Source organism: Acomys russatus, chromosome 7 (assembly GCF_903995435.1).
Source record: "Acomys russatus chromosome 7, mAcoRus1.1, whole genome shotgun sequence".
In the NCBI taxonomy this organism is placed as follows: Eukaryota; Metazoa; Chordata; class Mammalia; order Rodentia; family Muridae; genus Acomys; species Acomys russatus.
In genome coordinates, this window is record NC_067143.1 from 3,598,056 (window position 1) to 3,624,396 (window position 26,341).

Genomic DNA, 26,341 nt, shown 5'->3' on the forward strand with positions numbered 1-26,341 from the left:
CTCTCTCGCTCTCCTCTCTCTCTCTCTCTCTCTCTCTCTCTCTCTCTCTCTCTCTCTGTGTGTGTGTGTGTGTGTGTGTGTGTGTGTCTGACTGTCTGTCTGTCTGTCTGTCTCTCTGTGTCTCTGTATCTATCTATCTATCTATCTATCTCATGCTGGTTCCACTCCCTGTTAGCCGCTTTCCTTGGCAGGTATCCCAGAGACATATCCAATTCCTTTCAGCTTTGTGGACTGCAACACACCTCTCTCTGTCTCTGTCTCTGTCTCTCTCTGTCTCTCTCTCTCTCTGTCTCTGTGTGTGTGTGTGTGTGTGTGTGTGTGTGTCTGTGTCTGTCTGTCTGGTCTCTGTCCCTATATCTATCTATCTATCTATCTATCTATCTATCTATCTATCTATCTCATGCTGGTATCCCACAACTCTGGCCTCGTCCAACATCTTGCAGTCCCTAGTCAAATCCATGCTTCCACCTTCACATCTCCACACAAAGATGTCTCTGCACCTCCTGACATGCATGTGGCCTCGGCAGCTTTCCTTAGCCAACGAGGGAAATTCCAATACCCCTTTCTTCTATTTGTGACTCTAAAGCCGGAAGCACATGACCAAAGCTACCCAGTTCTGTTGCTTGCCGGGGCTGAAACATGGTGCGCTCACTCAAATGCGTCTTCATCCGCCTACTGTCTTGATGGTTTCCTTCACTGCCTGTGCTTGGCTCTCTTGGAACACAGAACTTTGAGTTCAGGCTGGCCTTGAACTCAGAGATCTCCTGCCTCTGCCTCCCAGGTGCTGGGGAGGTGCCAAGTTGGAAGCTTGGCTGAGTGGGATCTTGTCCTGACATCACTACCCCTCTGTTCCATTCAGCTTATGTCCTTAAGCACTGGACCTAGCTTCATTACACTTCTTGGTGCTCCTTTTCACATAAGTGTGGCCACTAGTGAGGAAGCCACACAGTCAATACTAGGCTATTTCGAAATCTCCTCGGTCAACACTACTAATCCAAAACTCTTCAATTTAGCATCAGGCAGACTTCAGACAGGATCAAAAGTAGCCACCTTCTTCACCAGAATATCATAAGATTGATCTCTAGGCCATATACAAGCATTCTTCTCTGAAACCTCTTGAGCTTGGTGGAACCCTCCAGTTCAAATCACCCTCAGCCCCGCTGTCTACCATGCTTCTACAAGTATGGCCCATTCGGCTCCATTTATAGTGTTGGACTGCTTTCCTAATCTGAAGTCCACATTCTACTGACAAGAAATGTGATTGGGTCTATCAGGGCAATACCCTCGTTGCTGATACCAACTTGTGTCTCAGTCAGTGTTCTATTGCTGTGAATACACACATGCCACAGAAACTTTTTATAAAGGAAAGCATTTGATTAGGGATGGTTTACGTTTCAGAGATTTGGTCCATTATAAGTATGGCAACACAAAGGCAGACATGGTGCCAGATCCACAGGCAGCAGGAAGAGACAATAAGCCAGTAGGCCTGGCTTGAGCTTCTGAAGCCTCAAAGCCCACCTTCCAGTGACACACTTCCTCCAACAAGGCGATGCCTCCTAATCCCTGTCAAGCACCATCACTCCCTAATGACCAAGTATTCAAATATATGAGACTATGGGGCCATTCCTAGTCAAACCGCCACAGTTACCAATGCAGAAAGCCTGGGAAAATCATCTAATAATGTACCCCAACTAAAAATGCATTGTTGGTTTTGAACTGGGGGAGAGATATTATGGCATGTTCTGAATATGGGAGGAGCTTCAACAGCATAGCATTGCAGTGTATATCATGCCCCTCATATCAGATACAGTTTTGTCAGGCTTTACCCTAAAATCAATTCACAGACTATAAGCATATTTCTAGCTGAGTCCTAGACTTACTTGAAGAAAATGTGAGGAACAGAAGTGAGAATAAATCAACATTAATACTAGATATATTAAAGTGGTCCATGTGCTGTGGCCTGTCTAGTCTAGCAATAGCTGTCTCCCAATGGAAATGCCAAGAATCTAGCAGTTGTTAAGTCCACAGGACTAGATGTCTTAGCTAGTCATTGGTCTATGTTGGACTACAGAAGCAATGGGTTTCCCTGGCTAGTCATTGGTCTATTTGGACTACAGAAGCAATGGGTTTTCCTGGCTAGTCATTGGTCTATGTTGGACTACAGAAGCAATAGGTTTCCCTGGCTAGTCATTGGTCTATGTTGGACTACAGAAGCAATGGGTTTCCCTGGCTAGTCATTGGTCTATGTTGGACTACAGAAGCAATGGGTTTCCCTGGCTAGTCATTGGTCTATGTTGGATTACAGAAGCAATAGGTTTCCCTGGCTAGTCATTGGTCTATGTTGGACTACAGAAGCAATGGGTTCCCCTGGCTAGTCATTGGTCTATGTTGGATTACAGAAGCAATAAGTTTTCCTGGCTAGTCATTGGTCTATGTTGGACTACAGAAGCAATGGGTTCCCCTGGCTAGTCATTGGTCTATGTTGGACTACAGAAGCAATGGGTTTTCCTGGCTAGTCATTGGTCTATGTTGGATTACAGAAGCAATGGGTTTTCCTGGCTAGTCATTGGTCTATGTTGGACTACAGAAGCAATAGGTCCCCCTGGCTAGTCATTGGTCTATGTTGGACTACAGAAGCAATGGGTTTTCCTGGCTAGTCATTGGTCTATGTTGGACTACAGAAGCAATAGGTCCCCCTGGCTAGTCATTGGTCTATGTTGGACTACAGAAGCAATGGGTTTTCCTGGCTAGTCATTGGTCTATGTTGGACTACAGAAGCAATAGGTTTTCCTGGCTAGTCATGGTCTATGTTGGACTACAGAAGCAATGGGTTTTCCTGGCTAGTCATTGGTCTATGTTGGACTACAGAAGCAATGGGTTTTCCTGGCTAGTCATTGGTCTATGTTGGACTACAGAAGCAATGGGTTTTCCTGGCTAGTCATTGGTCTATGTTGGACTACAGAAGCAATGGGTTTTCCTGGCTAGTCATTGGTCTATGTTGGACTACAGAAGCAATAGGTTTCCCTGGAGAGACAGCTGAGCATTCTACATCTGGATCCAGCACAGGATTAGCTTAGCAGCAAAGTAGTTGATCTTGTTGGCAAGAGAAGAGCCTAGAAGGCAAAATAGCAAACTTTTTTTTTCTTCCATGTTCTTTATGTAAGCTGCCACCAGAAGGTAGAGCCAAGATAGGGTGGGTCTTTCCATGTCAAGTGATGAAATCAAGAAAAATCTATTACCGGTATGCCCAGCTGCTTGAGATTTAGTTAATTCCAGATACAGCCAAATTGAAACCAAGGCTAGCCATTACAAATCCACCTCTTATCAGTTTGATACACAATCATATATCCTTATGCCATGCTTGATTTCCAAATTAAAACAATAACCATGCCATAATTGCACCTAATATGATATAACTCTCATACATACAACTGCAAACACATACATATTTCAGAGTAGTGGCAATGTTCCTTGAAGGACATCCTTTTGTGTCTCATAACATAAATATGAGGGCGACTCATATCTCCATTGCTGTTTCATTATATGATAAAAAATTGAGGAAGAAACCAAAATATTTGCTTAAAATGTATACGTATCCAGAAACATGTTTTTTTTAAATATGACAGAAACTCTCATTTCTGTTATAATCCTAATTTCTACAACTGGTCATGTGACCTTGGCTGGTATTTATGGCTACATTCCTCTTCTACCCATTCTGTATTTCCTCCACCTCAGCAAGCACCTCAACTGGTCTCTACTTTTCTATTGAAGTGATGAGACAGCATAACCAAGCCAATGTACAGAAAAAAGAGTTTATTTGGGGTTTACAGGTTTAGAGTGAGTCCATAAGCAGCATGGCAACAGGCAGGAAGACTTGGTACTAGAGCAGGCAGGAAGGTGTGGTGCTAGAGGAGGCAGGAAGGTGGGGTGCTAGAGCAGGCAGGAAAGTGGGGTGCTAGAGCAGGCAGGAAGGCAGAATGCTTGAACAGACAGGAAGGCTTGGTGCTAGAGCAGGCAGGAAGGTGTGGTGCTAGAGCAGGCAGGAAGGTGTGGTGCTAGAGCAGGAAGGCGGGTGCTAGAGCAAGCAGGAAGGTGGGTGCTAGAGCAGGCAGGAAGGTGTGGTGCTAGAGCAGGCAGGAAGGCGAGGTGCTAGAGGGACAGGAAGGTGTGGTGCTAGAGCAGGCAGGAAGGCTTGGTGCTAGAGCAGGCAGGAAGGCTTGGTGCTAGAGCAGGCAGGAAGGTGTGGTGCTAGAGCAGGCAGGAAGGTGTGGTGCTAGAGCAGGCAGGAAGGTGTGGTGCTAGAGCAGGCAGGAAGGTGGTGCTAGAGCAGCAGCAGGAAGGTGTGGTGCTAGAGCAAGCAGGAAGGTGTGGTGCTAGAGCAGGCAGGAAGGTGTGGTGCTAGAGCAGGCAGGAAGGTGTGGTGCTAGAGCAAGCAGGAAGGTGTGGTGCTAGAGCAGGCAGGAAGGTGTGGTGCTAGAGCAGGCAGGAAGGTGTGGTGCTAGAGCGGGCAGGAAGGCGGGGTGCTAGAGCAGGCAGGAAGGCACGGTGCTAGAGCTGTCATTGAGAGCTCTCACCTTATCCACAAGCACAATGCTAGCTGGAGTGGTGTGGGCTTTTGATACCTCAAAGCTCACTCCCAGTGAGGTCAGACTTCCTAAACCTCCTCAAATATCCACCTCCTGGGTATCAAGTTATTGCAAGATATTGGATCCCATTGTGAACCCAGAGACTGTGAACTGGAAAACCCTGTTCTTGTTTGGTGTGGCTCAGCCCCTAACACACACTTTTAATCCAAGAACTTTCTGTGATTGTAAACAGGTGGTTATGGTGTGGGCTCATCCCTAGCACACACCTTTCATCTCTGTAAACAGGATTGAATGAAGTTAACCTAGGTCAAGAGGCAGAGCAGGAAACCAGAGTAAACAGAAAGAAGGAGGCTTTGAGAGGAAGGGTATTCAAGATGGTGTGGAGAAGGGGAAGGGCTTTTGGCTTTTTCTTCCTAGATGTGAGCTGAGTAGGAAGGTCAGCTGGGTGCTCTCTCTGCCTCTCTGAACTAGCAAGTTTTTTACCCCAGCATCTGGCTCCTGAGTCTTTATTGGTAAAATCAAATGTCTGGGATTCTGTTTTGGTTTTTTTGGTTTCAGTTTTGGGTTGGGCTTGGTTTTTGGTTTTTGATGTTTGGTTGTTTTTTTTTTTTTTTGAGACAGGGTTTCTCTATGTAGCCCTGGCTGTGCTGGACTCACTTTGTATACCAGACTGGCCTCAATTTACAGAGATCTGCCAGCTTTTGCTTCCTGAGGGCTGGGATTAAAGAACATGTGTCCCCATGCCTGGCTCTGGGGTTCTGTTTCTTAAATCAACACCAAGTATTAAAATACACGAGTTTCCAGGGCCCTAGTCTCAATCAAAACCACCAGAAAAGACTGCATTTTTTTTTTAAAAAATAAACTTCATTGGGAGTTATAGAGTTTGTATTTTAGAAAAAAAAAAGGTCTAGATATGAAATGTTCATTTAAACATGTAAGAAATTATACTTGAGAAAAAGTACTGCTGTTTATAAAAACAAAACTCCAGTCATTCAATTTTACCAATAAAGACTCAAGGCTTCCTCTCACTCTCAATGTTTTCTTCCATGTTCGCTTCCTTTCAACTGGCTACTTGCACTGTCTCTTGCTCTAGGGTTAATTTCATTTAATCCTATGTACCAAAAGCTCTTGGATTAAAGGTGTGTGCTAGGGCTGGGCCACACCACAAGTACTTGTTTACAGTAAGTAGAAAGCTCTAGGATCAAAGACTGATCTATACCACAAAATTGAAATACACTTTTACAGTTCACAGTCTCAAGATTCACTTTAGGAACAATATCCTGGAATAAAGTATTCCAAAACAAAATTTGTAAAGAAAACAACAAATGCCCACATTTATAGTAGGCTTCTTAATGATAATGCATTCCCAGGGGATAAAAACCTAAATAATCAACTGAGAAAATCCCTTCTACACAGTGGTGAGCTGGCAAGATGGCACGGTAGGTAAAGGTCCTTGCTGTCAAAACTGACCACTTCAATTCCAGCCCCAGGACTTATCTAGTGGAAAGTGTGGGCTGACTCCAAAAGTTGTCCTCTGAGCACTACATAGGCAACACACCACAGGAGTACCCACCCAGGTACACACACACACACACACACACACACACACACACACACACACACACACGGAAATGCTTTAATAAAAATTAGATCATATCTGGTTCCATGCTGCTTTGTATTTTTCATTGCAAACTATGTGCTTTACTAGGCATCACAGTATTCCATGAGGTTTGAATGTCATAATACAGCCATTCTCTTGGATTTCTTTTTATTATTACTGTTATTATTCAATCATTTGTTTGTCTGTTTGTATCTATATCTCACTACAAATGCTTGTCTAGCGTTCATGAATGCAGAAGAATGCTAATTCAGAACATGGCTGTTCTAGCAAGAGATCACATCCCAAGACCGTCTAGGTCTGAGTGGTATGACTGGCAAGAGATCACATCCAAAGATCTAGGTCTGCATGATCCTTCTGGGATACAAACCTGCCTTTAATCTAGGAGACAGAGGCAAACAGATCCGAGTTCAAGGCCAGGCTGGTATAGAGCAAATATCAGGTAAAGAAAAGCGTAGATCCAGGCATGGTGATACACACCTTTCATCCCCAAACAAAGGTAAACTTAGTTTGTAGAAGGAAGTACTCATGTTTGAAAGTGACGTCTACTTGAGTGGCAGAAACAGTGACAAGTCAGAGAAAGACTTGACAGAATAAAATATGCCCAACTCTCACTAGAAGCTACTTAAGAGGTTGTTTCCAGGCTACCAAGATGAGACTTGATAGCCTATGACCATATACTGGGGAAGAAGGTCCCCCTCAGTCATAGCCCTAGGGGAGGGGAATAGGGTGAAAGCGGGAAGGAGGGAGGAATGGGAGGACACCAGTGATGGGATAACAATTGAGTTGTAATCTGAACAAATTAATAAAATTAAAATTAAAAAAATTTAAAAGAGATTGCTTTACAGAGAAAGGGGGCAGTTTTACCAGGACAGTGATAGAGAGATGGGTTGCAGAGCAAAGAACTCAGGTGAAGACAGAAGGAGCCAGAAAAAGAGAAGAAGCCAGAAGATTAGAGCGGACTGCTGAGTTAGTTTGAAGCCAAGCAGAGCAATTCTGGACCGAGAGAGAAGTCAGATTAAATAAGTCAGCTGGGAGAAGAGTTTGAGCCAGAACAGCTGAGTTGAATCAGCCAGGCCAGAGCTTAGAAAGAACAAGTAAGGGCAAGCTTATTAAGCAGTAAGTCTCAGAGACTGAGAACATTCTAGGCCTAGGTCAGATTGTGCAGAGGCCAGAAACTTCCAGGACTGGGCCTAGGTTAGCAGAAGGAGGCAGTTAGCCTCCCAGGCAACAATTGAGCCAGGAGAATAAAATATAATTTTACACATGAAGACCTAGGTTTGCCCCGCCCCACCCCCAACACTGCACAAAACCGGGCGTGCTGGTACGTGCTTATAATCCCAGTCCTTGGGATGTGGAGGCATCACGATCAGACATTCAAGGCCATCCCTGGTCACATGGCAAGTGAAGGTCAACCTGAAGTGCACAGTGTCCTCTCCCAAAAAAATATCTATAAGACACCTAAACTGAGTCACAGAGCTAGGAGCCAAATTCCTGTGTCAGATTATTGGATGCACACTCTCTTCAGCCAGGATATTATTGGGCTTCCCTTCCCTGGTTTTCTTATTTTCAAAAGGAAAAATAACAGTACCTCATTCCATGCATAAGAAATAAGCCATAGCCGGGCGGTGATGGCGCACGCCTTTAATCCCAGCACTTGGGAGGCAGAGGCAGGCGGATCAAGGCCAACCTGGTCTACAAAGTGAGTCCAGGACAGCCAAGGATACACAGAGAAACCCTGTCTCAAAAAACCAAAGAGAGAGAGAGAGGGAGAGAGAGAGAGAGAGAGAGAGAGAGAGAGAGAGAGAGAAGAAAGAGAAAGAAAAAGAAAGAAAAAGAAAAGAAAAGAAAAGAAAAGAAAAGAAAAGAAAAGAAAAGGAATAAGCCATTGAGGGTGCAAGCCCTTGGAACTTCAGGTCAGGCAGTGTATGAACTTCAGTGTCTCTGAGCCAACCACCTGTTTTCTTCTGGGCGCCTGACATAGGAGTACCCATTGGAAGTATTTCACATGTGGAGAGGGTTTAGGAGGTGCTCTGACACCCTCAGCCCCAGGCCCTTTCAGGATGATGATAGGCCCAGGTAGCTTCTTCAGAGTAGACTTGGAGAACTGAGTGATGAATCAGCTTGAGGTCTTCAGAGTCAAACTGAGCACTGGCGAATTCTAACTGAGGTCCCAGAAGGAGAGGCTAGTGAGGTGAGAAATTGGTGTAGATGAGCTTATTGCCCACCACAGCCGCTGAAACATGCAATGAACCTTGAGTGGCCCCATGTTACACGTAACGAAATGGAGGCCTTGAAGTTTTCCTGTAGGGCTGTTCCAGTTTGCCTTCTGCTGCCGTGGTAAACACCACACCCCACCCAAAGCCCACTTGGGAGGATCTGGTTTATCGGAATAACAGGCTACAGCCCATCGGTTAGAAAAGCCAAGACAGGAGCTCAGGGAAGCAACTTGGAACAGAAACTCTTTTCTGGGAAATGCTGTTCTCCACTTCACACTTAAAACATCCCAGCTCCGATTTAAGATGCTACATGACAACTACTGCCAGGTATGTGCCTAATTTACCCTGCTCAGTAGTTTGCTTTGTGTACATTTCTGCTATAGGGTCACACTGTGTAGCCCTTGCTGGCCTGGAACTCGCTGTATAGACCAGGCTAGTCTAGAATTCACAAAGATCTGCCTGCCTCTGCATCCCAAGTGCTGGGAAAACAGTTGTGCTCCACCATGCCTGTCCTAAGATGTTCTCCAGGGTATCTGTGGTTCCGCCTCCTGATACATGGCATTGTTTTTACAGCATCCACAGGGCAACTTCCTCAGCTGCCCATCAGCTCAGTCTCATGGAGCACAAAGAGGGAGAGGAAGCAGCTGCACCTTCTGGTTGGCTCTTGTGTTTCGTCACCACCACAGGGCAGGTGCTCCATCTGCCTGGTGGACTGGCTGGGGCTCAGGCTGCAAGACAGATGCGCACTGTGCCAGGTTTATACTGACTAGAGAGGCAAAAAAATAAGGAGAATGACTGTGGAAGAGCATGGTGGTGCCGGGACTGCGATGAGTGGGTGTGGCTGTCAGTGACTTGCTGAGATGTAGTGACTGTGGAAGAGCATGGTAGCGCCGGGACTTCGATGAGTGGGTGTGGCTGTCAGTGACGTGCTGAGATGTAGTGACTGTGGAAGAGCATGGTAGCGCCGGGACTGCGATGAGTGGGTGTGGCTGTCAGTGACGTGCTGAGATGTAGTGACTGTGGAAGAGCATGGTGGTGCCGGGACTGCGGTGAGTGGGTGTGGCTGTCAGTGACGTGCTGAGATGTAGCAGACAAATGAGCAGAAGTTGATGTTTGCGCAAGATTAACTTTTATGTCATTTGTTATAACTTTGACATGCGGTGACGGTTGGCTGAGTGTTGCAGGTTATTTGATCCCATTGTGAACCTGGAGATTGTAAACTGGAAAAACTTGTTTCTTGTTTTGTGTGGTTCAGCCCTAACACACACCTTCAATCCAAGAACTTTCTGTTTATTGTAAACAGGTGATTATGGTGTGGCTCAGCCTTAGCACACACCTTTCATCCAAGAGTTTTCTGTACACAGGATTGAATAAAGCTAACCCTAGGTCAAGAAGCAGAGCAAGAAAGCAGCTGACAGGGAGCAAACAGAAAGAAGGGGCTTTGAGTAGAAGGGTATTCAAGACCTGTGGCTTTGTGTGTGTGTCGGGGGGGGGGGGTACTTTTAGCTTTGAGCTTTTGGCTCTGGCTTTTGGTTTTTATAGCTTTTGGGTTTTTTTCTCCTGGCCTGTCAGGTGAGCTAGCATTTCCTCCTAGGCTGTCAGCTGAGCCAGCAAGCTTTTGGCCTTGGGCTTTTCGCCTTTTGGCCTTTGGCTTTTAGCTTTGAGCTCTTGGTTTTTAGCTTTTTCCTTCAGGACATGAGCTGAGTAGGAAGGTCAGCTGGGTGCTTTCTCTGCCTCTCTGAGCTGGCATGTTTTCACCCCAGCATCTGGCTCCTGAGTCTGTATTGATAAACTCGAACAGTTTGAGATTTTGTTTTTTATAACAACAGCTGAGCCTACTCTTTTGGGACCCCTGCCCCCCGCGAAGCTGAAGCTGCATCTTTAGGCACAGAACTCTGGTCACAAGGGCACCACTCCTGCGGCTCATTCTAAAGATGACCAAGACCGTCTGTGAAGCCGAGCAGGATGGCATATCCCTCCCAGCCCCTGGGAGGCAGAGGCAGGAGGATCGCAGCAAGTTCAAGGCCAGCCTGGTCTACACAGAGCTCAAGAAACTTAATTTGATACTGCACACAATCTTTTATTTTATTTGAATACTCTAATTTGGCCTATTTATTTATACATTCGACTTTACTGGATGCTCTCACTGTCAACTCCTAACTCCCCGTGTTCATCTTTATTTCCTTCTCCACCTAGAGCTACACTGTTTTCTACATATGCAAAGTACAATAAATAAATAATAGACAATTAAAAACACTTATAATTTACAACTGACCCCCCCACACCTCTGGTGACCATTAAATGCTCAGTACCACATTTATTATCCTCACCTTTAAAGATTTAATGTAGTTTCAATTCTCATTTCCCAACAAACCTGCCTAGTTTTCTTTCTTTCTTTTTTCTTTCTTTTTTCTTTCTTTGTGTGTGTGTGTGTGTGTGTGTGTGTGTGTTTTCTAGGTTTTCTTTAGAGGAAAAAATCTTTTAAGTCCCTTGAAAAATAGAAATAAATGGTATTTTTAATAATATGCAATATCACAATCTCTTAGAAATAGATGATATATGCATACAGGTGGGAAATAAATCCTCTGACAATGTGAGACAGCCTCGGCCTTTCACTCTACCACATTCCACAAGCTTTCCTGGCTGTGTAGAATTAACACACTATCATGGTAGTCTAGGTATCACTGTATTGTGGGAGTGTGGCGACAGCTAAAGGAACAGAGCCTACAAGACAATTCAAGGGAGTATTGGCAAGCGGTACCTTCGCAAGTGGTAGCGAGCATGCGCTTCGCCATCCTCCTCGGGGGTGGGGTGGGGGGATCTAAAAACCTTGATTCACAGTAAACGGAAGTGATCTACAGCGGTCATTTCCGCTTAAATCTCCGCGCAGGTCGGTTGTGTTATTGTTGCCCGGACAGCACCGAGCTTCTAACACGGAGCGCCCATGGGTGGAAGTCGCAGGGTCCGGGAGTGCTGTGTGCGGAGCTCTCTGCCGGTGCAGTGCGAGGTGAGGGGGCGGGGAGGACCGGGAGGACGCTGCGCTGCTGAGCTCTGTTTTGTGCTGCGTGACAGCTGACGCGGCTGCTGGGGGATGCCCTGGTTGAGCTGGGGTGGTAGTCTTGTGGGATTCGGGAGTTCAGGGTTGCTGACGGTGGCGATGGAGCCCCATAAGCCTGGGGCTGGCGTCTTGTATGGACGATCCTGCTGCTTTCTGACCCAAGAACGAGAAGAGAAAATAATAGCTAAAAACGGAAAATGAGATTATTCGTGTTTGGGCTCAATTTGAGAATATGCAAAAACAAACGTTTAAACGGCAAATCCTAATCCCTGGGTCCACTTTACATGAGGGATAAAGTGCATTGCCGATGAGGCGGGTCAATGCTGCCTCTGCGGAGGACCATATAGATGGCCACAGAGTCAGTGATTCGCACTTCACCAGAATGATGCTGTGCCCTTAATGGGGAATGTTCTTTGGGCCTCACTGTTGAGGTTATTCAAGGTTCTCTGGAAAGCTGTAAACTGCCATTTCTAGCGAACATTTCTTGGCTGTCAAAGTAGTAATGTTTTGTGGAACTAGGCGTGTCCGTGTTAACGCTGTGGTTAAATTAGTCCTGTTGGGTGGAGAGATGGCACCGAAGATAAGAGCACTATTTGCTCTTTCAAAGGTCCTGAGTTCAATTCCTAGCAACCATATGGGGACTCATAACCATCCATAATGAGATCTGGTGCCCTCTTCTGGCGGGCAGGCACACATGCAGACAGAACATTGTATACGCAGTAAATAAATAAATCTTTATTAAAAATTAATCCTGTTGTCTCCTCACTGGAGGTGACTGAAAGTCCAGGACATCAGTGAGTGTGTCCTATTTACCGTGAATAGGTAGACATTGTGGACAGGGGGGAAACGCCTTGTGTGTGGAGGGCCTGGTGGCTATGTGCAGGGTTTCCAAGTCAGGGAAGTGACTAGACCACTGAATTTAAGGGAAGAGAACAGGATGTCTGTGCCTGAATAGATGAATGTGAAAACATCTAGAAATGCAGAAAGAGCCAGGAGTGGCCATCACGATACCACACTGCAGGACATCTCTGCTCTCAGAAAGCAGGAAAAACCCAACAGGTTTCTGGGTGCTGAGCACACGGGGAGCCGCATGAGATAATGGGACTGTGTGTGCTTTAGAGTAGGGAAGAGATGCACTGGGCCCTGCTCTTCCTCTTGGGGTGCATTCTAGAATGGCACGTAGCCATATTTGTCATGTCTAAAGAAGAAATCGCTATGCTAATTCTTACGACATGGCTGGAAGAGTTCTGTATACCACGGTTAAAAAAGAGCTGGCCACAATGGCTCACACCTGTAGTCCTAGCGTCCAGGAAGCAGAGGCAGGTGGAACTCTGTGAGTTTGAGGCCAGCCTGCTGGTCTTCATAGAAAGCTCCAGGCCAGACTAGAGCAGCACAGAGAGACCATGTCTCAGAAAGTTGGGGGTTAGGGTGGCCTGCATGCGAAAGGTCTAACAACACTCAGAAAGGGCTGGAGAGATGGCTCAGAGGTTAAGAGCACTGCCTGCTCTTCCAAAGGTGTGGAGTTCAATTCCTAGAAACTACATGGTAGCTCACAACCATCTATAATGAGACCTAGTGCCCTCTTCTGGTGTGCATGCAAGCAGAACACTGTATACATAATAAATAAATTAATTTCTAAAACAAATAAACCAGAAAAAAAAAAGTACCCAGAAAAAGGAGCAGCCTGGGAGAGCTTGCTCATGCTTATGTGTATTTATATGCAGGCTCTGAGGGCAAGCTGAGCTTCGTATCACTTCAAATCCTCAACGCCCATGGTACACACCTGCACCCCCACTCGCGAACAACTAGGTCAGTACCTCCTCATCTCACAGTTCGAAAGCACAGGAGCTGCAGTGAATCCTTCCTTAAATTTAGTCCGAACTATGGTGTTTGGTGTTTACTTCAAGAAGGGGAGTTGTTTGGGTTTTGGTATGTGTGTTATTATGTAGTACATGCCTGTGGGTGTGGCTGTAGGTACATGTCTCTGTAAGTGCACATGCCCTGAGGCCAGAGTTAGCTAGTGAGTGTCCTGCTCCATCACTCCCAGCCTTATCCCCTTGAGGTTGGCTCTGTCACTGAACCTGGAGCTAGGCTGATAGCCAGTGTGCCCAGAGCTCCTCCTCTCTTTGTCCCATACAGCGCTGGAGTCACAGGCATTAGTGGCCAAACCTGCCTTTTTTTTTTTTTTTAGGTTGCTGGAGATTCGATCTCAGGCCCTAGTGCTGGTGCAGTAATCTTTCTTACCCACTGCACTCTCTTCCCAAGCTCCAGACTGTGGTTTTGGGTTTTCATTTTCATCACCCTGTTCAACACCAGGGAAGGACTTCTCTGAACTTTGTTGTACCATGTCTATGCTGTGACTGTCTTGGGCCCTCAGAAACCCATGGGCAAATGTTGGCTGAGAACACAAGGTCATTCTCTCTCTGGGGCTTTCTGCTGTCTCTTTAGGCCTAAGTCAGGCCACATCATCCAGGCTGTGGGATTTTCTGCCTCTCTGCTCAGCTGCTCTCCTGGGAACCTCTGGACACTCACCCAGCTTCCAGTTCCTGAGAAAACTGCATCTGCCAGTGAAGAGGTCAAGAGAGGAAACATACCTGCTGACATGAATTTGTCCCAGAAGCCCCAGAGACTGGACCCACAGGAACAGGATGGGTCAAGCAAGGTAAGCGAGGTAGAGGCCCGCTGTCTAGTTCTCTAAAACTGGAGGACAGACATGGGAAATGGCAGAACTTGGGCTCCTCAATCCAGAGGCAGCCAGCTCCTCCAGCTGAGAGCTGAGCACAGGGCCAGTGCTCCTGCACCTCCAAGACTTTCATCATCCTGCCTCCTGGTGCTTAGATTTAGATGTAGCCCTCAAGCCTGTGTCCCAGCCCCAGAGTCCTCAGTCCTGTATCCTCTAGTCTCATCTCATAGCCACGGTCATTTTGTGAGTATCTTGAACATTTGATGTGGATGCCTGGTAGGTAAGTCTTAGAGACCATAGTGTCTGATGATGCCTTATCAAAAATTAACATAGAGTTTAGTGTTCTAGAGGCAGTGGGACCTGGGAGAATGGATCCAATAAATGAGGTAGACTAAGGTCTCATGCAATACCCAGCTTTATTCTACGCATCAGATAATTTATACAGTGAGGATAAAAGGGAGCGCATGAGTAAGGGGTCCGATCACAAAGGCGAGCCTTATGTGGCAGGCAAGCCACACTCAGCAAAAACATGTTTTTCCATAGAGACATATAAACAAATAGCAATACCCAGTTATGAATAATCAGAAATAAACTCACTCCCATACACTATTCCTGGGAGGAGCATGAAAACATATCTCAAGAGCAATTCCATGTTTTTTGAAGAAACTTGGGTCACATGATCTTCTATTATTGGACCATGTTCTGACAATATACCATTTATTACTTACATATGAAATAATTTGTCAGCATATGTGCACATGTTTTACAGATGCCCTGGAAATATTTCTTTAGCAACATTATCTCTGACTAGATTCAGCTTCTAGGTTGGGAATCAGTCCCTTAATTCTTCCTGAAGTCTCCTGTACGTTGCACACATCCAAAGCTTATTTTCTGTTCACCCTCTCCTCTGAAAATCCTATCATTCAAATTTGATTCTCTACTGTATTTAAGTTTTTATTTTTATTTTTTTAGATATTGTTTTTGTTGGGGGGGTTATATATACACTCAGGCACGGTGTCAGGAAGTCAGGGGACAACTTGCTGGAGGCTCTCTCTCTTTGCACCATATGTATCTTGGGAACTGAAGTCAGCATCAGGCAGGGCAGCAAGCATTTTTACCTGCTGAGCCACCTCCTCCACCCTGAGTCTCTATTTTTAAAGTTTTTGGATTTTTTTTTTTCTGACAGGATATTTGTTTTACTTTCTGACCTGTCTAGTAATTGGGTTTTTTGTTTGTTTGTTTGTTGTGTTGTTGTTGTTGTTGTTGTTGTTTGAGACAGGGTTTCTCTGTATAGCCTTGGATATCCTGGACTTACTTTGCAGACCAGGCTGGCCTCGAACTCACAGCGATCCACCTACCTCTGCCTCCCAAGTACTGAGGTTAAAGGCATGTGCCACCACCACCTGGCCCTGTCTAGTAATTGTTATTGTTTTGTTTGTTTGCCTGCTTGAGACAGGCTCTCAGCATGTATCCTCTCTGGATGGAACTCACTATGTAGACCAGTCTAGCTTTAAACTTGTAGAGAGATCCACCTGCCTCTGTTTTCAGAGTACTGGGATTAAAGGCATAGACCGCACCTAGCTGCTCTTGTTGTTTTAAAAGGGAATTTCAAGCCTTTTTCTTTTACTTGCAATATGCCTGTCAGTGAGTTGTCTTCTGGTTTATGGATGAACTATTTATGTCTAAGAATACTGTTGATATTTTGACATGTGAGTTACTGAATTGATGAAAACGAAAATTAATTCCTCAAGCTAAAATGAAACAACCCAGTTGATTTTGTGCAAAGTCTTCAGTCTCCTCCTTCGTGTGGTTCTCAACCTGTCATGATAAGTCTCAACTCCATTGCGCTGCCTTCCCCGAAGTCTTGAATAATGTTGGCGCTAAGCATCAGGCAGCTGATTCCTTTTTCAAGTATTAGTGACACCCCTGGTCTGGCTTCTTTGGGGAAGAAAAATCTGAGTGTACAAGAGATGGAAGGGTATTTTTTACAAACTTTCTTAACTTCTGAAATATTTATACTAAATATCATATGATAAATATTTATGCAATGTTATTTATATAGTATGAAATAGAAAATTATGGAAAGCCTAATGATATGTCACAGGAAAGAATCACATTGCTGTGTCATGGCCTACTCCTCAGTGATGAGTAACTCAGAATGGACTGTGGTGTGTTACAGAGTCGCACTTCGTGTTACATTGTTGCGCTTTCACGTTACAGTGTTGTGCTTTGTGTCACACTGTTCAACTTTGTGTTGTATTGTTGCCCTTTGTGTTACAGTGTTGCCCTTTGTGTTACAGAGATTGGTGTCCTTTGAGGATGTGACTGTGGACTTCAGCCATGATGAGTGGCGGTGCCTGGACCCCGCCCAGAGACGCCTGTACCAGGAGGTCATGCTGGAGATCTACGGCCACCTGTTGGCAGTGGGTGAGCACAGCTGGCCTGCGGATCCAAGATGGGCCTCATTGAAAATAGTTCCTCCATCTTGTAGAGTATGATGGGATATCAAGAGTGTGTCATAGTTTCCCCCCATGGTTTGTCCTGATAATTCATTACTCTTGATAATCCAAGTTAATTACTCTGTGCCCAGTTCAAAATACTGATTTTTTTTTTTCCAGTGAGCCAGTGCAAAGCTCATTGGATGACCTTTAAAGCTACATATGCACTGAGCAAATATTCTTCCAATTAACAGGTTACTCCATTCCTAGCCCAGGGGCCTTCTTCAGGATAAAGAAAAGAAAGGAGGCACAGATAGGAGAGGCTAAGTCCTCACATCAGCCATGTTGGTGTCAAGGTGAGTGGATGTGACCCAATTGGAGGTAAATGTCACTAGAGAGCCATTATCAGTCCTTGTCACTCATCCGTTCCCCTAGTGGTAGGCACCAGGGTAGCTCCAACCCCCCATTCCCTACAGCTGCAGTGCTTCCTAAATAAGGACTGGGAGTGAGGACAAGCCTCTCAGAGGTGAATAGTGGGCAGTGGGCTGCCTCATCCTGGAGATGGCAACACCTACGTTAACTAATTCAACCATATGCTCCTGAAGGTCTACACAAAAAATTCGTATTTGCACACCTTGTTTGTCCACACTGGGGATTGCCAAACTGGCATCAAAGAGCAGATGAAGGAAATTTAGTGATGGTTGATGAGATAGATTAATGTGTTATTAGGAAGGAAATTGGTCTTTTTTTTTTTTTTTTTTATGTTAACCGTGACTCGGGGTGCAGGTGATGCCTGTATCAGTGGTAGAGTGCTAGCCTGGCATGTACAGAGCCTTGAGTGCAATTCTCAGTATGGTGGAAGTATAGGCAGGCAGGCAGACAGACAGACAGACAGACAGATGTGTTAACATTGATAAGATACATTAGTGAGATACAGAGCTTTTAGTTATAATTGGACATTTTTAAAGCTAATTTTATTGTCATTTTCTTGTAATAGCTGTCATGCTTTTTCCTCTCCTGGTCCTTTCCCCAGTGATGTCCTCCAGCCCCTTCCTGCTGATCCCATTCCTATGCCACAAACTGTCTCCTTTCTGCCCGTATGTCACATGTGTTCCACCTGTATGTCACATGTGTTCCACCCGTATGTCACGTGTTCTGCCTTTATGTCATATGTGTTCCGCCTGTATGTCACGTGTGTTCCACCCGTATGTCACATGTGCTCTGCCTGTATGTCCCATGTGTTCCGACTGTATGTCCCATGTGTTCCACTGCTCGTTTTCCTTCTTCCCTTAAGCTCCTTTCTCCTTTCACAGTCCTTTTACTACTTTCACTATTTACACACAACATATGTGCATGCAAGCACACACACATACACAGGGGGAGGGGAGGAATTAAAATGTGGAGTTTACATATAAGAAAAAATGTGGTAATTTGTCTTTGAGTCTCACTTAATTCACCTAACATAATGATCTCCACTTCCACCCATTTTGCTAGAGTTGTCATGATTTCATTTTTCTTTATGGTTAACTGAAATGCCATTCGGTATGTGTTCTACATAGTTTTAATGCGTTCATCTGTTGAGAGACATCTGGTTCCATTTCTTAGTGCTGCAGTAAATATGGCTGTGCAAACATGTCTGCTTATGTTCCTATAGAGCCCTTCAGGCATATAGACGGGGGCAGTCTGGCTCGGTCGTATGGTAGTTCTGTTTTTAGTTCTTTGAGGACCTTCCACCCTCGCTATCCTAGTTTACATGCCCTGTGGCAGTGGGCAGGGGTGTATCTTCCCTTGTTGGCATGTGTTGTTTGTTTCTTTTAATAGCCATTCTAACTGGGGTGAGCTAGAATATGAAGGAAGTTTTAAATTGTATTTCTCTGACAACTAAAACTATCAACATATTTCAAATACTTATTGGCCATTTGTATACCATTTGAGAAGTAGCCATTAAATATAGTAGCTTTTTTTTTTTTTTTTTTTTGGCAGTTCTTAACTTTATTTGACCCTCAGCAGGTTAGTTCTCGTCCACATTGACCGTCTGTAGATTCTTGAATGTGGTAACAGGCACGTAGGTTACCAATGTGTAGAGCTTGTTGGGGGAGTCCTCATCTTCATTACGCTTTCTGGACAAGCGTACTCGGATGCGATATGGAATGTTCCTCATTCCTTTGGCCCAGACAGCTTTGTTGAGCCTGGTGTCTAAGCGCACATCTGGAGTCCCCGTCTCCTTCATGGCAAATTTCCGAATTTCTTTGAGCGCCCGAGGAGCACGCTTCTTGAAGCCCACTCCACGGCTGCGCTTGTGAATGCTGATGGTGTACTCTCGGGTCACCTCCTCGGTGATGGCGGAACGGCCCCTCTTCTTCTCCTCACCCTTCTCTGCAGGAGCCGTTCTGTCGGGCTAAAGCTGGAAAGGCTAGTAGCTATTTCTTGATTGGAGAAATAGCTTGATTCTTTTATAGTTCTTCATATAGACAGACTATAAGTTAATCTATAATTAGAAAGATCTTTCTGTCTCTGAACAGAGGAATGCATTAGGACAATATAGAACATATATCTAGTGGGATTTTAGTTAGCCATAGAAAAACTGACGTGGATCTCGTTTCATTTTTTTTTAACAGGTTGTCCCTGAACAATTTGCTAAAGATGCTTATTAATACATTCTTGAATATGCTTTGAAATTTTTTTTCTTAAGATATTTTGTGTCCATTTTTATCAAGGAAATTATTATGTAGTTTCCGTTGTTGTTGTTGTTGCTGTTGTTGTTGTGGAGTCCTTCCTTATCCAGTTGTGGTATTATATACCAATACTGGCTCCATACAATGTGTCTTTTAGTGTTTCTCCCCTTTCTATTTTATGGAAGTTTAAGGAGTACTGATGTTACCTGTTGTTTAAAGATTTGGGGAGATTCCCCAGTGAATCTGGTCGTGGGCTTTTCTTTGTATGGAGATGCTTTATTTCTGCTTGTTATGAGTCTATTTTGTTTATATCTTCTCTATTTAATTTACTTGGGTTGGTTTCTTTTGTTGTTTTATTTTTGTTTTTAAGACATGGTTTACCATATAGCTCTAGCTGTCCTGGAACTCACCCTCTAGACAAGGCTGGCCTTTAACTCAGAGATGTGCCTGCCTCTGCCTCTCAAGTGCTGGGATTAAAGACGTGCACCACTACACCCAGCATGATTTTTAATATTCATAGGTCACACATGACTAAAATTTTAACCATTTATTCTAAAATTTCCATTTTTAATGTAAGATGTCCAATTATTCACTCCCAGTAAATTGCTGTGTTTCTTTGCAATCAGTTGTAACGTCCTCTTGTTCATTTCTAATTTTATTAATTTGGGTCTTCTTTCTCCTGTCAGTTTGGCTGGGAGGTTATTTTTATCTTTTTTTTTTTTTTATGTATATGAGTGTTTTTTTCCTGCCATAAATATGTGCACCATGTGTGTGCAGTGCCCACAGATGCCAGAAGAGGGCATCTGATCCCCCAAGAGCAGTGATCCAGACAGTGGTGAGCTACCATGTGGGAGCTGAATCTGGATTCCCTGGAAGAGCAGTCTGCGGTTTTATCAGCTGAGCCGTCTTTTGAGCCCCAATCTCATTTGTCAGTTTGTTTCCTTCTGTGTATTGTTCTGTTGGTTTCATTTCATTAATGGCTGCCTCTTTTTGTTTTTTTTTTTTTTTTTTTCCTCTCCGCCTAATGCTTTGGATTTTGCCTTTTTCTTCGTTTTCTAAGGCCTTAGTTACACTCTCTGATTTCTTTAATGTAAATCTGTCAGATATCAGTTTTCTCTTAGAGCTGTCTTAGCTGTATCCAAAACTAGCGGTAAGCTGGCATCCATCTTCACTTTATTCCAGAAGTGTTTAATTTCATCCCTGATTTCTTGTGACTTACTGTTAATTCAAAATGCACTGTTCTTGGTCCATGTATCTGTGCAGTTTCTGTGGTTTCTCTTAGTGTTGGTTTTTAGTTTTACTCCATTATGGACTTTAAGACACAGAGAATTGTTTCAGGGGTTTTTTGTTTGTTTGGTTTGTTTGTTTGTTTGTTTGTTTTTTGAGACAGGGTTTCACAGTGTAGCCTTGGCTGTCCTGGACTCGCTTTGTAGACCAGGCTGGCCACAGCAATCCGCCTGCCTTCTGAGTGCTGGGATTAAAGGCAGCACATGGTCTTCTTTCTGAGAAACTTCCATTTTGGTTGGAGGGAATATTCTGTAGGTATCCCTTAGATGTATTTGATCAGTGTTTGGATTTTTCTTTGTATGTACATGTGTGTATCTGTATAAATATATACCACATGTGTGGGGGGCAGGGGGGTCCACAAAACCCAAAAGAGTATATTGGATCCTCTGGAGCGGAGTTAACAGGTGCCTGATGTGGGTGCTGGGAACTAAACTCCCGTCCTCTGTAAAAGCAGCAAATGCTTTTAACTGCTCAGATATAATATGAGAGCAGAAACGTAAAGAAAGCCCACTGTATGTGTAAATTGATGTTAAAAAAAAAAGAAAAGAAAAGAAATATTTCTGGTCTTAAGTTGTGGTTCAAGGACAGAATGCTTCCCTAGACTGAGTAAACTTCTGTCTCTCACATCATATATCCATGTGAATGGCATGAACATATGAGTACTTAGCTAGATGAAAAAAATGAGCAAAAGGCATGAGTTTGCTTTTCTCTGGAAATGATGACGTCCTCTGCTCTGCGTTCTCTTTTCTCTTTCAATCAACGCTTGGCTGCCCACTGAGGCTACCTTTTAACAGCCTTGTCAGTGTCTTCCCCTACATCTTCCCCTACTAGGTCTCCTACGTAAATAAAAAATGTTGCCTTTGTCCAAACAATCTTCCCCGCCGTGAATTGAAGCTGCTTTATCACTGGCTGTCATTCAGTGTCCGATGTGGTGGCCTGGGTCCCGTCTCCATCAGGCTGGTCCAGGTGCTACTTGCTTCAGGACAAGAATGAAGGGACCCGGAGGTCAAAGGTTCCAAGTTCTGTTTCTTGTTCAGGGGCAGATTAGGGTGCTCAGCCTCCCTGGGGATGTGGAAAATGAGTTTTCCACTGAATGGTATGGTTTAGCTCTTTCAGAATGAGATGGCTGGTACCAGACCACAGTGGACACTCGGGAGCTCCACAAGCCCGTGATGATGGCAAAGTGTCACAGCTCCTTCTTTGAGCTGCTGTGCTAAACACAGCAGAGGAAGCTGTTTAAAAGCCCATGGCAGGCAGAGCCCGTGAGACACAGGCCTGGCAGTGCCTCACTGGCTGTCAGCAGCGAGCTATCAGCAGAGGTGGAGCAGGCCCCAGCAGCTGCAAAGGCAGTTCTGCCATTGCTGCCTGACCACTGGGCATCCACCCACCACCCCGCCAGGAATATATGGAGTCTCAGACAATTATGGTGAAGGAATGGCAAGCCCCTCCCCACCCATCTCCATCCCCACCTCCGCCCCCCACTCCCCCTTCTTCCCTCCCAGCATACCAGCCAGCCTTTATTTATAAACCTTGGGCAGTGGGGATGGGTTTTGAGAATTAGCGTGTCTGATTGCTAGGGCTAAAGGTGCCAGGATACTTAATCTACATACAGTGCTACAGCGCCTCATTTACATGCAGTAATACAGGGTCCTATCACAAGAAGGAGAAAACATTACTTAATTATCCTACGTGTGAGGAGATAGCTTCTAGGTATAATTAAGGTCATTTGCTGGAGGCAAGGATCTGTTCAGCATAGGGTGCAATACTTCCAGGAATTCTCTGTGTGTGAACACGTTACTTATAGGAAAGAGTTGGGCCTGTAATTTTCCTTGAGCCTATGTGACACTCTTTACACGCTCATGAGTTACCAAGATCAGGGGGAGTGAGAACCCCACTGAGAAAGTGGAATCCACCAACTTAGACCAAGCACAAATGGGCATCTGGAAAAAGTCAGACTTCAACCTTATGCAGCAGGGTTCCACAACTGACCTAAATATTCTTCTGTAAAACAGGGAGAGTAGCTATAATTGGTTTCATAAGGTGGTCTGGGGGATAGAAATGAGTTGGGTTTTATCATAAGAAAAGTTGCCTGGCAGGAAGTGTTCTATAGCTATGTTTGGCATATCATAAGGGGTGTAGGAATGTTCCACTCACGGTTATAAGTACCCTCACAGATGCTTTTGTGCTGTTTGTTAACTCTATGTGATTCCTCACCCATCTGGCTCATTATTTATATTCTTTCATCTCTTTCTTCTCCCAGAAAGCGGAATCAAATTTTATACCCCTCAGCAGAAAGCTACTGAGAATGCAGCATTTCAAACTAGTAAGACAAGTGCAATCACAGACATGGTTTGTGGCGCTCTATTTTAGAAGAACTGTGGCAAGTTCCTGACCCTACAAAAGAGGTCAGCAAACCAGATCCCACCCCGGAGTCCTGGTGCTTTCCTCAACAAGAAAACACAGAGCCCAGACAGAGAACGTGAGCATAAAGAGCCTGGGAGAAACACTCTTTTGGTGTCCAAGCTTCCTTCTGCACAAGAGACAAGCTCCAAAGACACCTGTGGAAATGTTTGAAGCATCCCCTTGAAGCAGATGATGAGGAAGATCAAAGCTGTGTCACAAAACAGCTTAAGGACGCTGTTGCAACTGCTCAGCTCTTCACACAAGACTCTTTTAGAGCTAGCTGTGCAGTTCCTCGTGATGGACAGCATTCCTGCAAAGGTAACCAGTGCAGAAAAGTTCCCATCCATAAACAAGCTCTCACACAGCAAGAAGAGAGAGCAGATGGATGCCCTGGTTCTGGAAAGGTCTTCTGTGACGTGTCTGCTTCCTGTAAACATCAGGCAAGTTGCGCTGGAGAAAGACCGTTCATCTGTCACAAGTGTGGGAAGGCCTTCCTCCGAAGTCGGAGTTGACCTCCCACCAAGAGACTCACACGGAGAAATCGTATGAGTGTCCTGACTGTGGGAATATCCTTCAGCCGCACATCCAACCTGCAGGTCATCATCGGATTCACACCGGAGAGAAGCCCTATGAGTGTCGTGACTGTGGAAAATCATTCAATAACACCTCCCAACTGAAGGTGCATTATCGAATACACACAGGCGAGAGGCCTTACGTGTGTCCTGTGTGTGGGAAAGCCTTCAAGCAGAAGTCGATCCTTAGCACGCACGAGACGATTCACACTGGGGAGAAGCCTTACCAGTGTACTGTTTGTGGGAAATTATTTAGCTGCACCTCCCGACTGAAAGTGCATTATCAGATCCACATGAAGGGGAAACCTTATGAATGTGGAGACTGTGGGAAAGCCTTCAAGCGAAAGGCGAGCCTCACCGTTCACCAGAAAATCCACGTTAGACAAATACACCACGTGTGCAGTGAGTGTGGGAGAGCTTTCAACCAGAAGTCCGAACTCAGCGTGCACCGGAGACTTCACCTGGGGAAGAATTCTCATCAATGCAATCACTGTGGGAAGTCATTTGCTTATGCATCCCACTGAAGATGCACCATCGCGTCCACACAGGGGAGAAGCCTTACAAGTGCCGGGACTGTGGCAAATGTTTTACCTACTCATTCACACTGAATGTGCATCGGCGAACTCACAAGGTGGAGAAGCCTCACAAGTGCGGCGTCTGTGGAAAAGCCTTGGCTTCTAAGTACCAGCTTGAAGAGCATGAGCGAATTCACACGGGAGAGAAACCATATGTGTGCTCTGAGTGTGGCAAAAGTTTCCATGGTAGGTCAGGTTTCCTGAGACATCAGATAACTCACACTAAAGAGAAACCTTTTGTCTGCCAGAAGTGTGGCAAGGCCTTCTTTCAGAGTCACAGCTGACATCTCATCAGCAGACTCACACAGGAGAGAAGCCCTATAAATGCCGCTACTGTGGGAAAGCGTTCAGTCACACATCCCAACTGACGGTCCATCATCGAATTCACACCGGGAGAGACCTTACAAGTGCAACCACTGTGGGAAGTCCTTCAGTAACTCCTCCCAGCTGAAGGAGCATCTCCGAATCCACACTGGGGAGACACCTTACGCCTGCGCTGAGTGCGGGAAGGCTTTCAGCCGGAGATCATCCCTCAATCTGCACACCAAAATTCACACTGGAGAAAAACACCATGTATGTAGCGAGTGTGGGAAAGCCTTCAGCCAGAAGTCAGTACTTCAGACACATTGGAGGATCCACACTGGGGAAAAGCCTTACAATGCAGCGAGTGTGGCAAAGCCTTGGCTTCCAAGGGCCAACTCCGAGATCATCAGCGAATCCACACGGGCGAGAAGCCCTACGTGTGCCCTGAGTGTGGCAAGGGCTTCTTCGGTAGGTCATCTTTGCATCGACATCAGGTAACTCACACTAAGGAGAGACCTTTTGTCTGTCAGAAATGTGGAAAGACCTTCATCCAGAAGTCAGCCCTGACGTCCCATCAGCAAATTCACACGGGCGAGAAGCCCTACGTGTGCCCGGAGTGTGGGAAGGGCTTCTACAATAAGTCATCTCTGCCTAGACATCAGATCACTCACACTAGGGGGAGATCTTTTGTCTGTCAAAAATGTGGGAAGGCATTCCTCCAGAAATCCGTGTTGAAATGCCATCAGCGAACTCACGCTTGCAAGAAGCCGTAGGGATGCTGGAGGAAGCTGCTCCATAATCCATCCCACTGATTAAGGCCCCTCGGCATATCCGCATGGAAATGCAGGCAGGATGGGAGGTCATGCATCCAGCATGCATCCTAGCTGGATGTGCAGCACTGGCTTCATACTGGGCAAAGACCCTCTTGGGTTCTGAATGTCGAAAGGCCTACAACAGCATGGCAGATTAAAATAAATGCCAAGCACTAATAGAACAGACGCAGTTCTCTTAGGCTTGGTTTTTGTGTGAAACACGTTTCCAAGAATCATTTCATAGTCTGTAAGCATATTCCTAACTGAAGTTTAATCCTTAAATTACTTGAAGAGAACTTACAGCTTCTGTACTTTAAAAGATCTAGAAATACACTGCTTGTTCGTAAGCACATCATCTGTGAGAGACATTTGCAGTATGATTACGGATTCATCCTAATCAGCAACGGGCTGAGAAAAGTTTCTCTATAGAAATGGCAGGCCAGGAGTGGTGGCGTACACCTTTGTTTGTTTTGTTTGTTTGTTTGTTTTGTTTTTTTTGTTTTTCGAGACAGGGTTTCTCTGTGTACCCTTGGCTGTCCTGGACTAACTTTGTAGACCAGGCTGGCCCTGAACTCACAGCGATCCGCCTGCCTCTGCCTCCTGAGTGCTGGGATTAAAGGCGTGCACCACCACCGCCCAGCTCAGGTGCACACCTTTAATCCCAGCACTTGGGAGGCGTGTGTGTGTGTGTGTGTGTGTGTGTGTGTGTGTATGTGTGTGTACATGCATGAATGCCGCGGCACATATGTGAAAGTCAGAGAACAATTTGTGAGAGTTGGCTCTTTGTTAACAGCGTTCCATTTAGGTCCAAGGAATTGAACTCAGGTAGACCTGATAACATATGCCATTAACCACTGAGCCAGCTCATGTCCACTTAGGGATTTTTTTTTTTAATTTATTTTTATTTCTTGAGACAGAGTCTCATTATGTAGCCTTGGCTGGCTTGGAGATCACCAGGCTTGTCTTGAACTCACAAAAACCCATATGCTGATGTCTCCAAAGTGCTGGGACTAAAGGCAAACACTACCATGCCTGCTTGGATTTTTAAATAAAGTTTATTCAGTATGGCTGTGTTCATTTGTATATATTCTGGGATGCTTTATTGCTCCAGT

The 26,341-nt window shown here is 45.2% G+C and overlaps 1 protein-coding gene and 2 pseudogenes across 1 annotated transcript in view; 2 read left to right on the forward strand and 1 right to left on the reverse strand.

Annotated features, from left to right (window-relative positions):
• LOC127191365 (zinc finger protein 260-like) overlaps positions 1-26,341 on the forward strand; it is a 52,606-nt gene that overhangs the window by 10,584 nt on the left and 15,681 nt on the right. The window lies entirely within an intron of this gene.
• Positions 13,822-25,195, forward strand: LOC127191364 (zinc finger protein 420-like; annotated as a pseudogene).
• LOC127192331 (60S ribosomal protein L31-like) lies at positions 18,570-19,924 on the reverse strand (annotated as a pseudogene).